At 37.1% G+C, this 13,431-nt stretch overlaps 1 protein-coding gene across 1 annotated transcript in view; it reads left to right on the plus strand.

Moving 5' to 3' along the window:
* LOC105398834 (complexin) overlaps positions 1–13,431 on the plus strand; it is a 272,602-nt gene that overhangs the window by 29,892 nt on the left and 229,279 nt on the right. The window lies entirely within an intron of this gene.

The raw sequence follows: 13,431 nt of genomic DNA on the forward strand, positions 1-13,431 counted from the left end.
TCGAATTGGATTTTGCTTGAAAAACCTTTAAAAAGTGACTATTTCGATGATAAACATTTATACAAATACTATGATTTGGCACAGTGGTAATATTTTAAGGGCTTAACCAGTATGTAAGATTAAACTTTAGAACTAAGTACTATAATTGATGGTGATTAATATTTAATTTGTTTGCTTAGCCACTTTTTACCTGATTGCTGAAGGAGGAGGGTAATGATTTTTCCTAATTTGTTTATAGTCTCTCTCTCTGTAGGTAATAATCATTATTATGCGAAATTATTATGATTATGCGAAAGCGCTCATGAGAGATTAAAAATCGAAAAGCTCCGTGAGTGAGCGCTTTCGCATAATCAGGTTACCGGTACAGGTAGATACAGGGAATCGGATTTTCTATGTAAGCACCCTAAATGATGTCTACGACGGAATACTCACATACTTTCACTACTTTATTCGGTACTGTTCAATCCTTGTTCCCCAACATACCTTAAGGAGCGTTTTGAGTTGAGATGCTCTACACACAGCCGCTCACTACGTTCATCTCATAACTTTCGCCTTCATGTTCCCTCTTGCACCACGGTGTTTTATGAGGGTACCTTCACTTTTCAGGCTGATTATGGAACGATCTGCCCATGGAAATCAGACTCGCACCCTCTCTACCATCCTTCAAAAACAAGCTCAGACAGCATTACTTAAATTTACCTTATCCAGATTAGAATAAAACAGCATAATATATATATATATACACACCATACCATACATATATATATATATATATATATATATATATACATATAGATATATATTTATTTATGGTATGTATTGTATTATTACATATAAGGTCTAGGTATATAATTATTATTAGCTATGTAGGTTTAAAGTATTTATTTGTGTTCATAATATATTTAAATATTATTGTATGTAGGTGTAAATACCTACATACAATAATATTTAAATATATTATATATACATTGTTCATAGTAATTATGTTGTATTTTCTCTTGTCTTGTCACACGTTACCCCTTTCTTTATACTTTATATTTCCTTTCAATGTGGTTGTGTGGAAGAGATTACTTTTAGTAATAAGGCCGCCGATTGTACCATTTTTCTTTTCTATGTTTGTGAAACTGTTTCTGTTTGTGTGCAATAAAGGGTATTTTATCTTATCTTATCTAAGAATGGATCGACTTACTCTTTATTTGAAACTTAAACACGCTTTGTAAGTCTAGTACTAGTGCCTACTTAATTGCTCTGTTCCTTTTCACTTTAAAAGAATTGCAATTTCTTTATAGCAGACTTTGTTACGGAAGAATGTTTATACTGTGAAAGTATTTTAAAGAGTAATGTTCTTAGAACACTAATTTACTTTGTCGAATCAAAGATTTTTTCTTAGAATCTAATTACATTTTCATTTTATGCCATCATCCTTATTAACTATAATACGATACTCATGCGATACTCTTGTTATGTACAAGACATTATATGTACAGTATTATAGTTAGTGATGGTATATTATAAACCTCTCTCTATATTGGCTTCAGTACAGGAGATCAGCTTCAACGAAAACTATGCACAATTTCCAACTGTATATAAACTATTTTCAGTTTCAATTGAAACTATTGCAATAGTTCACAATGCACTTTGTACATCCACTGAATAATTAACTTTAGATTGCACGAATTCAAATTTAGATTACATGGTAATCACCAAATAATAATGATAGTCATAGTACCACTTTATGAATCGGTGTAATCAAAATCTAGTTTATTTATTCTAGTGCTATCTTGGGCGTACAGCCGAGGTCCACGGTAGGTGGAAGGGTCAAAATACTAATGTAAATTGTATTAAATTTGTTATTTTACTATTAAGGCTTTGATTGGTTAGTAAGGGTCACTTGCAGAAACATATTAAATCTAGATTTAGTGTCAAATGTCGATTTAAGAAACGTCAGCCCATATAAAATTTGACACTAAATCGAGATTTAACACTAAATCTAGATTTAATATGTTTCTGCAAGTGGGCCTAAGACTTTGACATAATCGAGGATTAGGTATCATTTTAATATAATATGTCTGAACTTCATAGTCACGCACTATTGGTTGAATTTAATTATGTTTTTAACCTATTTCTTTGCTTACCAGCTTTTAAAAAATCCTTTATTAAAAAAGTTATTGAAAACTTATTTGAAGCTGAAATGTGCATCACAACACACAGATACAGTAAAATGTACAACCATTCCTTAATTTCTCTCTCGGCCTTCTGTAGTCCACTGTTGGACATAGGCCTCTCCTAACGATCGCCACCCCAAACGGTCACCCGCCATCTGCATCCAGCGGCTTCCCGCTGGATTCCTTAATTTAGAGAATGTGAATAAGCTGCGTGTCTTTTTTAACTGAGTACTAAGGCGAGAACATTTGCTATGATCTTGATTCTTAGGCAGCGTCTACTGAAACAGCGATGCAAGGAGGCGCATTTGTGAATGGCTTTCATTTATGATGTCTGCATTATTAAGCCAGTAGCCTTTATTTATTTATTTATTTAACTCTTTATTGCACAAATATTACAAATAAAAGTACAAAGGGTGGACTTAATGCTAAGAGCATTTTCTGCCAGTCAACCCGCAGGAGGTACAAAGATAAAAAGTACGGGTGTGCAAAAACGGAAAAAAAAGATCAGTATGATTGTGAAGTGCCTAAATAAAAATAATACCTAACCCTAAAACTAATTAAATAAATATATATGACCCTATACCTAGTAATACTAAAATACTACCTATACAAAATATATATATAAATATATACATATAAATATACATATACATATATATATATATATACAAATATATATTAAATATATAAAAACAGGGGGTACAAGAAAAACTGCCTAATTAATCTGTCCCAAATTGCTGAGGTAGTGAGCACGAACCATAGACTTGAAGAGCGGTCGAGAAGGGGCTTTCCTGATTGACTCAGGGAGATCATTCCACAGACGGACTGCCGTGACGGAGAAAGAATTAAGCATGAAACCAGACCGATGTAAGGGTAAAGATAGCAAAAGGTTATGAGAAGAGCGGAGGTGCCTGTTATGGGTATCGGAAAGAAAGTTAAACATTGATTTTAAGTAAGAAGGAGAATTTGGTTCATGAAGGATCGAAAAGAGTAGACAAAGAATTCGTAAATTCCGTCTATCCCGAATAGGGAGCCATTTTAGTTTGGCGCGGTAACCTGACACATGATCGTATTTACGGAGACCGAAAATGAAACGTATGCAGGTGTTCTGCAAACGTTCCAGCTTATTAAGAAGTGCTTCAGTCAGGTCCAAGTAGCACACGTCAGCGTAATCTAAAATGGGCAAGAGCAGAGACATTGCCAATGAACGTTTGGTCTGGAAAGGAAGAAAGTTTTTAAGTGGAAGAAGAGAATGCAGAGAAGCAAAAATCCGACGAGACACGCTGTTGACCTGTGGCACCCAACTTAAATTTTCGTCAATGGTCACTCCGAGGTCTTTGACTGTTGATGAAAAAGGTATGTTGCATCCGTCGAACACCAGAGGAGCTGAATTAAGGTCATGGTTAGAGATAAGTTGAGAGCTGCCGACAATGATTGCCTGGCATTTCCCAGGGTTTACCAAAATACCGAAACGGTTGGACCAGTCAAGGATACTGTTAAGGTCCCCATTTAGTTGATTAATGGCAGACACAAGGTCTTCAGGTTTGACTTGACAGTAGAGTTGCAAATCGTCGGCATATAGATGGTAGGAACAAAGAAGACTTGAAGATACTAAATCAATAAAGATAGAAAAAAGTAATGGAGAGAGAATACCGCCTTGAGGAACGCCAGCAGACAAATCGGACCAGTCGGATAATACCGAGCAGCTACGAATCGCTTGCTGGCGACCCCGAAGATAAGAGGAGAACCAGCTAACAGCGGCGGGAGAGATCTGAGATTTTACTAGGACGGCTAGCAGAAGGTCATGATCCACGGCGTTGAAGGCATTGCTGAAGTCTATAAGGACCAGCACGGTAATCATCCGATTCTCCATACCAGACCTTATGTCTTCTGTGACTTTTAGCAATGCAGTAGTGGTGCTATGCCCCGCACGAAAACCAGACTGGTACGGATTAAGTAAACCACCATTGCAGAGAAACGCAGTGAGTTGTCGGTGAACAATCGACTCGAGGACTTTGGAAAGGAAGGGTAAAATTGAGATGGGACGGTAATGGTTGAGAGATGAAGGATTGGAAATTTTGGGGAGAGGGATAACGTAGGCTTTACGCCATAAATCGGGAAAATTACCGGAGTCAAGAGAATGGTTTATGATGTGGGTGATAGCAGGGAGAAGGATGTCGAGAAGATTGGTCACCATAATGCGCCCTATGTTGTCATGACCAACCGCCTTAGATTTAATAGACAATATAATTTTTCTGATCTCTTCGGGTGATGCCGGTGCGAAAATAAAGGAATCTATGTCTGGTGTGGGCATATTATGAATAAGATTTAAAGTTAAATTTTTGGTGTGAGAGTCAAGAGTTAGCGAAGATGCAAAGTGATTATTGAGAGTGTTAATATCGAAAGGAATTTGGTTATCTAGTTTAGGAGGCTTGCCCACGCCCAGAGACCTGAGGAATTTCCAGGTACCTGCAGGTGAAGATAATTCGAGTTGCTCTGCGATATATCGGCGTTTGGCGTTCCTACACATCTGATTACACCGATTCCTGGCAACCTTGCAAGCTGACCAGTTTTCCTCAGTGCGCGATATCTTGTACCTGCGAAAAGCTCTATCTCTCCTAACCATGAACTTCCGGATGGTTTCATTGATCCAAGGGGTAGGTCGATGTTTCAGCTTAACAGGACGTACAGGAGCATGCGTATCAAATAGTTTTATGACATTACTGCAGAGAAACGCAACCTTGTCATTGATATCGGGCAAGTCCTGCATGTCACTCCATTGGATTTGCGTGGCGTCGGATCTAAGCCTCTCAGCATCCAACTTCGAGAAGTTTCGTTGAAGTAGCACCACGGGCTTTGCCTTAGGAATTCGTAAACGATACGAACAGAAAATTAAATCATGTTTGGAAAAACCTGGAGCAAGATGTTGTCCGTGGCGAGCTACTAAAGAGTCATCTGAAGTAAGAATTAGGTCGATTAGAGTGTCGGTCGTGGAAGAGTGATGAGTGGCCGACAACGGCAGAAATTTGAGGTTAACTGATTCGACAACTGAAAGTAATTTGCGGCTTCGAGAATCAGGAACAAGTAAATCAGTATTAAAATCACCCATGATTATATGATGAGAATAGTTAGAGATAACATTTTCAAGGACGGTTTCAATCGAAAGGAAGTAATCATTACCTGGAGGGCAATAACATACTCCAAGTAGAACCTTGACACCAAGATTAAGCTCAAGGAAAAGATATTCCGCAGGAGCGTTACTGGAAGTCGGGGACTGGGCAATTACGGAGAAAGGAATATCGCTCTTCAAGTATATGGCCACCCCACCACCCGATCTACCCACGCGGTCGTTGCGAACCAGGACATAACCAGGGAGGCAATACGCATGAGAAGACAGAGTGGGTACTAACCAGCTCTCTGATACTAAAATTGCGTCCACCATACCTGATTCAAAAGTGCTAAGGAGCTCATTGTAGTGTTTGGGAATGCTTTGAGCATTAATATGGCAGACATTAAAATTTTTGGCAATAGGGGAAAATTCATTGTTTATGATGTCACTAAGACATAGCCCATCACTATCAGGGCTTAGAAAAGAAACAGATGAATTAGCTGAAACGAATGAATCGTCATCAGACCCATCGTTAGGCATGTATAAAATAATATGATTGCAATTTATAAATAAATAAAATATCTATAACAATATTATATAAATAAAATAATACAATAAAAGTTTATATAACGATACACTAACAAACAAAAAAAAAAAACTTATCAAAAAGCACAGATAAAAACTACCTGCACGATCCTGCTGGCAAAAAGGCAAAAAAAAAACAAACAAAAAAGGAAATTAAATACAGACTAGACGCTCAGAATAACGATAATTTGTAACATTGAATTACGATAAACATATTATATAAAGGTTTCTGAACGCAAAAAGTATTCACAGATTAAAAAGTACATTTGGTTTGACGTTTCAATTCACTGTGGTTGGTTTGACATTTGACATAACGGAAAAAGCTTGACAAGTTGAAAAACATAAAAACTAATTAAAAAAAGTTAAAACATTCGAGAACGGTCCGCACAATCTACACAATATATTAAAATACCTTCAATACGAAGAATTATGGTGCAGAAAATGAAAAGGAGGCGCACGCTATTGGAATCAACGCTTATCCTTCTGAGCGGCGGCGGCCTTACTCCTGGTAGTGGGCGCGGGCTGCGCTGCCGATGATTTGGGAGCCGATGACTGTGTTGGAGTCACAACTCTGGATGAAGCGGGCTTTGGGGCGGGCTTGGAGCCGGGCGGCTTGTGGGCCGGGGCGGCGGGCGCCACTGCCGGGTGCTTGCTGCACAGCTCGTTTAACTCCAGCTCAGACACAATCTTCACTCGACTACTGTCTGGAAGTTGCACAAATATTGCTCCGTTTCTCGTCCAGCAGGCTCTGATCCCGAAATGCTTACGGGCCCGAATGAATATGTGCTGCCGCGTCCGCGTCAGAAATTCGCGAATGACGATGGGGCTGGCCTTCAGATGCTTCTTGGTATCCCAAACTTGCGACCTGAGCGATGGATTGGAAAACCTCACCAGTATCGGCCTAGGCTTCAGAGGATCCAGAACACCACCAATTCTGACACACTGGGAGATCGCAGAACGTTTAAAGTCAGTCAGGCCTAGCTTGGAGACTATGGTGTGTGATACCAGTGCTGCAGGGTCCTCCTCTTTCTCCTCCTTGATGCCGGTGAACAGGAGAGCATTGTGACGACTCTGGCTATCCATTTCATCGACGTGTCTTGCCAGGCCAGCTATCTGCTCATGCATCAGCCGAAGAATGGGCATTACCGAGTCCTTGAAAATGATGAAGTCCCTGGATAGGTCTTCCAGCTCTGGCTTCAAAGGTGTGTTGGAGGACTGCAGCTTCCTCTCAAACTCATCCATCCTGGTACCAATCATTCTCTCCATGTCTCTTTGCTGCTCCAAAAGTTCTTGTGTGGTGACCATAGTGACAGTTGTCAATGTAAATAATCAGATAGGTAGGTACTATGCCAGCAGGTAGGTGCAGTTGTACTATTACTGCATATAATTGCCAGAAAACAATTATTCACTGATAATGTATATATTAATTATCGGAAAATATTAAAAATACTTTGTTGTATATGTTATAATACAATTAAAGCAATTATTAATTAATAAAGTATTGTTGTTTATTTATTTGCAACTAGCCTTCGCTTTGTGCTAGTGATGCGACATGCTTACGATTTTTAGCATGGAATAAAAATTGGTTTGTTAAAATATTTGAATTTGTAGCTGTGTATTTTAAACTTTATATTTTATATTTTTTCAGCATGGAATAAAAATTGGTTTGTTAAAATGTTAGGCCGGTTTTGCGAGACAGATGAATCGATCGAAGGGGTTGAAGGTCTTTGTAGCTGTTAGGAAGTGTATTTTAAACTATAGGTATATTTTATTCGAGTCGGTCGAATGGCATAGTGGTTAGTGGCCCTGACTGCTATGCCGAAGGTCCCGGGTTCGATTCCCGGCTGAGGCAGATATTTGTTTAAAGACAGATATTTGTACTCGGGTCTTGGGCGTTGATATATATATTTATATTTAGTATCTATCTATCTATGTATTTGTGTAGATATATCAGCTGTCCGACACCCATAACACAGGTTCTGCCTAGCTTGGGGTCGGATGGCCGTGTGTGAGATGTCCCCACATATTTAATTTAATTTAATTTAATTTATTTATTTAAAAAAATATTTCAAAATAGTTTAATATTTAACAATTGTTTGCTCTTAGCAAATGCCAATGAAATATAAATTTTAACTACTCGTCAGTAAACTTATATTTATGGAACTTTTTTTTGACATGTGTGTGTCTTTTAAGGAACAGTAGTCATAAGTGGGTTAAGTCCATCTGATTGTAAATGTATAACTCACGTGGATTGTACAAAATAAAAAATCTAGGTATTGCAAAAAGTCCCATCACTAGCTCCGGCTTGTTAATAAACAATAGCGACAGGCTCGCTTCGGGAAGGCGAGTCGTCTCGCAATAGGCGTGTGATGAAATGTGCTGGATTTTTGCTCACCCTGTATTGTGCCGTGAATGTTTTAACACCCACGGCCGGAGTAACAATACTAGCTACTAAACGCGATATTTGCTTTCCATTCAGAGGTGCTTTTTAAAGGTCCGTGTTTTGCGTGCTGTTGTAGGCTGATGAAGATGAAATTGCAATGGCATAAGGTGGAATTTTCATCTATTCTAACTAACTAACGCTTCACCTTAACTAGGGTCACAGAATTATAACTAGTTCCTGTAGGGTCAAATAGTGTGGAATGGATATTATTTTTGTTTTAAAATATGTGGGGACATCTTCCCACACGGCCATCCGACCCCAAGCTAGGCAGAGCCTGTGTTATGGGTATCGGACAGCTGATATATGTACACAAATACATAGATAGATAGATATTAAATATAAATTTCAACACCCAAGACCCGAGTACAAATATTTGTCTTTAAACAATTATCTGCCCTAGCCAGGAATCGAACCCGGGACCTTCGGCATAGCAGTCAGGGGCACTAACCACTTCGCCATTCGATCGTCAAACCGCTTTATTGTTAGAAAGCTACGCTGCTACGAAGTGCTACGAAGTCTCCGGCGTAGCGCGGCGTAGCACACGGCGTAGCAACCATAAAGTTATTTAATGTTTATTTGCAAAAGTTTTGTTTGTTCGGGCTTCGTAACCAAACAATAACTTTTTATTTTCTCGTAACTTTGCTAGTTGTACGTAAGTAGCGTCCGTACGTTACTTACGTACAAACAATTGCGTGTTTATTTATGCTCGCACATACAAAGGGCTGGTACCGATCTTTTTATTCCATAACTATCAATTTAAAGCACCAATGGGGCCTTACCCTAACATGTGCACCAGCTCATTTCCATAAAATATGCTAACTTTACTGCTTCATTATAATTATAATATTAGTAATATTATCCATATGTGTTACGTCTCAAGAAGTTATGAAATAGTAAATAAGTATTTCGAAATCACACAGTATCATCAACCAAGTTAGGTTAATGGATCAAGGCTTTTCACATGAAAAATAGGCTAGGCCAGGTGTTAAAATATCGTTAAGTCTAGATTCTACCTAGCTCTCAGACAGGTCTAGTTTTAATGTGAAACTCTATTAGTGAGGGTTTAATTTGATACCAAAGTTTTTCTGTAATTCGAAGTTGGAAATAGTTTTTGAATTTAAATGAACCACAAGCCGACTGGTTGACGTGTTTGGTTAAACAAACGTTTGATGAGGGTGGTCTTTATTCAAATAATATTTAAACATTGTTCTATCTCGGATTAAATTTAGTTTAGTGGTTAATATATTTCAAGGAATATAATTATTTAAATTTTTTATTAATTATCGTATGATGTATAGTATCTTAACGTATAAATATCGGATAAATAATATATCGCATAGTAATAAATATCTATTTTCATCTGCACAAAGTATAAAACTATCATCTACTGAAACATATTTTATAAAATCAGAATTAATTATGAAGTATGATTAGGGTGAAAACATAAACAAACAACTTCAAATCATTTAAATACAGAAAAATACATTATAAAATTTTCATTCATTTGAATTCCATTTGTACAATAAAGAGTTAAATAAATAAATAAATTCCTCCGTGCTAGGCGCCTCTGAATATTTCAATATTACAACATCAAAAACTTAAAACAGAAGTTTTCAGGAAATGCTTTTAACATGGACTCTGAAATGCATTTGCGAACAAACCAGTAATGGATTTCGGATTTTGAAAGAAAAGCATAAATATATGTAGATATATTATTTTTGTTTTTAGTATAAACTTTATGCATTATTATGATGTGATGTTTTTTTAAAAATATGTCTTTATATAGAGTTGTTTGATTTTAGAACGAAGCCACAAATCAAAATAATCGAAACATAACTTATCAACATTTTTCTTCCATCATTCTAAACGGCCAGCATCGTGTCAATTTTTTCTTTTTATTTCTCTCGAAGGACGGTGCAAAGAGGTTTGAGTTTTTGCGGCTGAATACAGAATTCCCTTATCATTGTGGTGACGTCACAGATGATGGATCGGCGCTCGCTCGAGCGAATAAAAACGAGATGTTCGCGCCTTCCCGGGTTCTTAATTCAAATACCTATCATGAACGATTTATTTTTGGAGCGCATGAAATCATTGTCGTTTGTGCCAGTTAAAAAATATCGGGCTAAAATGGCGGCCTGCTTATGCATAAGATTACAATATTATAATGTGTGATAACAAAGATTATAATGATTATAATATTAAACTTCTATTGTTTTGAAAAACTTTGGACTTATCGACGGATACTTAAGTGTAATTTAACTAAGTTATAACAAACCTATTAGGTTAAAACAAACGTTGCTTAGGTGTACTATAAGTCGTAAACAGGCTGAAACCTCACTGGTATACCAATAAACGTAGTGAGGTACAGTGGAACCAACGATCTTTAATACGAACTATAGATGGAGTGTCAGTGTCAACAAATAATACCCCACTTCAACCACCTTATTTCTAATAAGCTAGGTTAGATTTGGGACTTTATTCATTGGCGTTTTGGCACAATGGTTGTCATTAGGTTAAGCTCCAATTTCTCCATAGTCGGTTAGATCATAAGCAGGGAAATTATACGTCATCTCCATATTAAATTCTTTAACGGATGTGTCAAAAGTCAAACAATAATCCCTGGTTATGCTCTAACCCACTATGGCTAAACCTAAAACGGTTTGTCAGTAAACAAAATGCAGCCAGTTTTTTGCTTTGTTTTTGTATATGCCACTCCATCTAGTTCGTATATTGTTGATCTAAGAGTGGGACCCACAGTTGTAGATTCGCGTCACGTACGCTCGGGAGCCGCGTAAAGCCGGCACTAATTAACTAATTACCAAAGTTATTGTTGGCTGACTGTACCTGTGGGTTGATACGTAGAGAGCTGATCCAATTTTAGTTTGATAGCCCTGGTGTTGGTTTGAAATATATATATTTTTTAAGCCCCGACGGAAAAAGAGGGGCTATACATTTAGCAAGTCTGTGTGCCTGTGTTTGGGCAAATGACGGAACCGATTTTCGTTTTGTTTTTTACTTACGTATTTTTAGTTTATTTATGGTTAATCGGGATATCGTGACGTTTATCTACGTTGATAACGAACTCGTGTAGCGTCATCTGACCGTCTAGTACAGGTTAGACAGTTTGTGGAAAACTATAAAAGTTTACGTTTTCTCGCATACTAAGTGGCGCCTCTAGCGGAAACTATCGTGAAACTTTTGATTGATAATGTATGCAGATAACAGGAGAAAACTTAAACTTTTTTCGTTTTCGTAAGTTGCAAAACCCGTACTAGAGGGGCTGATTGTTTGTTGATGTTTCAGCTTATTCTTCCTATTCTAAAATGTACCTTTGTCTAATCAAATAGCGTCCGAAAATAACAGCTACATCTTTCAAAATGTCTTCGCCAAATTGCCTTCGCGTCTTGAAATACATTTCAAAAAATACCGCAGACGTCATTTAAACGTCACTGATTCGCTCCAGCCATTCGCTGGCGGGAAATTTAATATTTTATTAAATTTGAAGGCACCGAGACAGATCTAATATCGTAGATTACTCTGTGGGCCTCCAGGCGTTTCCGGGCGCTTCTTTAATAGCCGGGGGTCACTCTACAGGGTGTTGCAAAAAGTGTATATAAGCCGAAAGGGTGACTCAGGGGGTCATTTTGAACAACTTTTGTTCAACGTGTTTTGGAAAACTAATATTTCTTCATGTTTGTTAGAAATTCTGTAATTCATCAAAGGTTACATCGTGTAAAACATATTACATAAAAGCTAGAAAAAACTCGCAAGCTGGCTTAAAAGACCATTTATTTTGGCAGACACTTTTACCAAATTACCTCGTAAGGTAAAGCAGGGTAAAGCCCCGCACACGTGACAAGATTAACGCGCGTCGCTCGATCCCGTGTGTTGGCAGGGTAAAGCAGATGTTGTTCACCGCCCAACCAATATCCTACAGATTTAAGATCGTTTTAAATTTTTTTATTTTTTCTGAAAAAGAATGAAAGAGTTTGGTGCTTATATCATATTTTGTTTCTATTAAAATTTGATCTTGCCTAAGATGCTTGTCTTATTTCTATAAGTACCTAGTTACCATAACAAGAAGACTGTTTAAGATAATTTTATGTTTTGTTTTGTTTTTGAAATTTTATTTCACTCTTGTGTAACATAGTTACACTGTTTATGTTTTACTAATTAATATAAATTCACTTTAGTCAAGTCATTTTTGGTACCCCAAGATACGGGCTTAGCCTAGTTTGGGGACCCCTGCTCCTTGTGATTAATGTCCAATTCAGACGTGTGCATAGATATAGTTTAAGGGGATTACGAAACCTAAAATGCTAAAGTCGGTTTGATATACTTGATTGGATTGGAAAGACGGTAGCTTCTATCACTTTGAGAAAAATATATATTGTAGCAGAGGGTATACTCAACATGATATTTGCTTAGAAATTGGTGCAGGATTATAATAAGTATGTTAAAAAAAATTGCAAACAGACCATGTCTTTTGCCATTTTTCGACTTATTATGAAAAAACCCTCGAAACCAGAGGGCCCATTTTCATGGAATCTTATATGTATGTGTAGGTAATTAAATTCTTAACAAAGTTACCTTAAAGAGTTGGATTTAATGGACCAGAAGTCAACTTTTTTTGCAAAAAACTAATAAATTCCGGTTTAAAAATGATGACGCCGTGACAGATTTCAGATTTCTTCAGTCGTCGCCCTGGTGGCGGCCTGTTTGGAGCGATACCCACGCCATTTTATTTTTAATCAAATATTTCACAAAAACTGATTAAATCAACAAATGATGACTGCAAATATTATAATACATATGCATTTGCTATGAAAAGTTAATTTTCTAAACATTTTAGATGGAGAAAAGCCGAAAATTCTTAGAAAACATTTCGCCTTTTCGATTTGTTTACATTTTTTACTATAGAGTTACAGATGCATAGATAAAGGTAAACATTACACATAATGACACTTATTAGATTCTCCGAATAAGAACTATACGGTCAATACAGTATGCCAAAGCGCGAGCCTGTTTATATTCTGAGGGGTAATAATTTAACTTTATTTTATTTTAACGGTTGTGTATGCTAGGTAAGCTACACAATATACAGGGTGTTGAAAATTAAGTTCTCAATT

Source organism: Plutella xylostella, chromosome 26, assembly GCF_932276165.1.
Source record: "Plutella xylostella chromosome 26, ilPluXylo3.1, whole genome shotgun sequence".
In the NCBI taxonomy this organism is placed as follows: domain Eukaryota; kingdom Metazoa; phylum Arthropoda; class Insecta; order Lepidoptera; family Plutellidae; genus Plutella; species Plutella xylostella.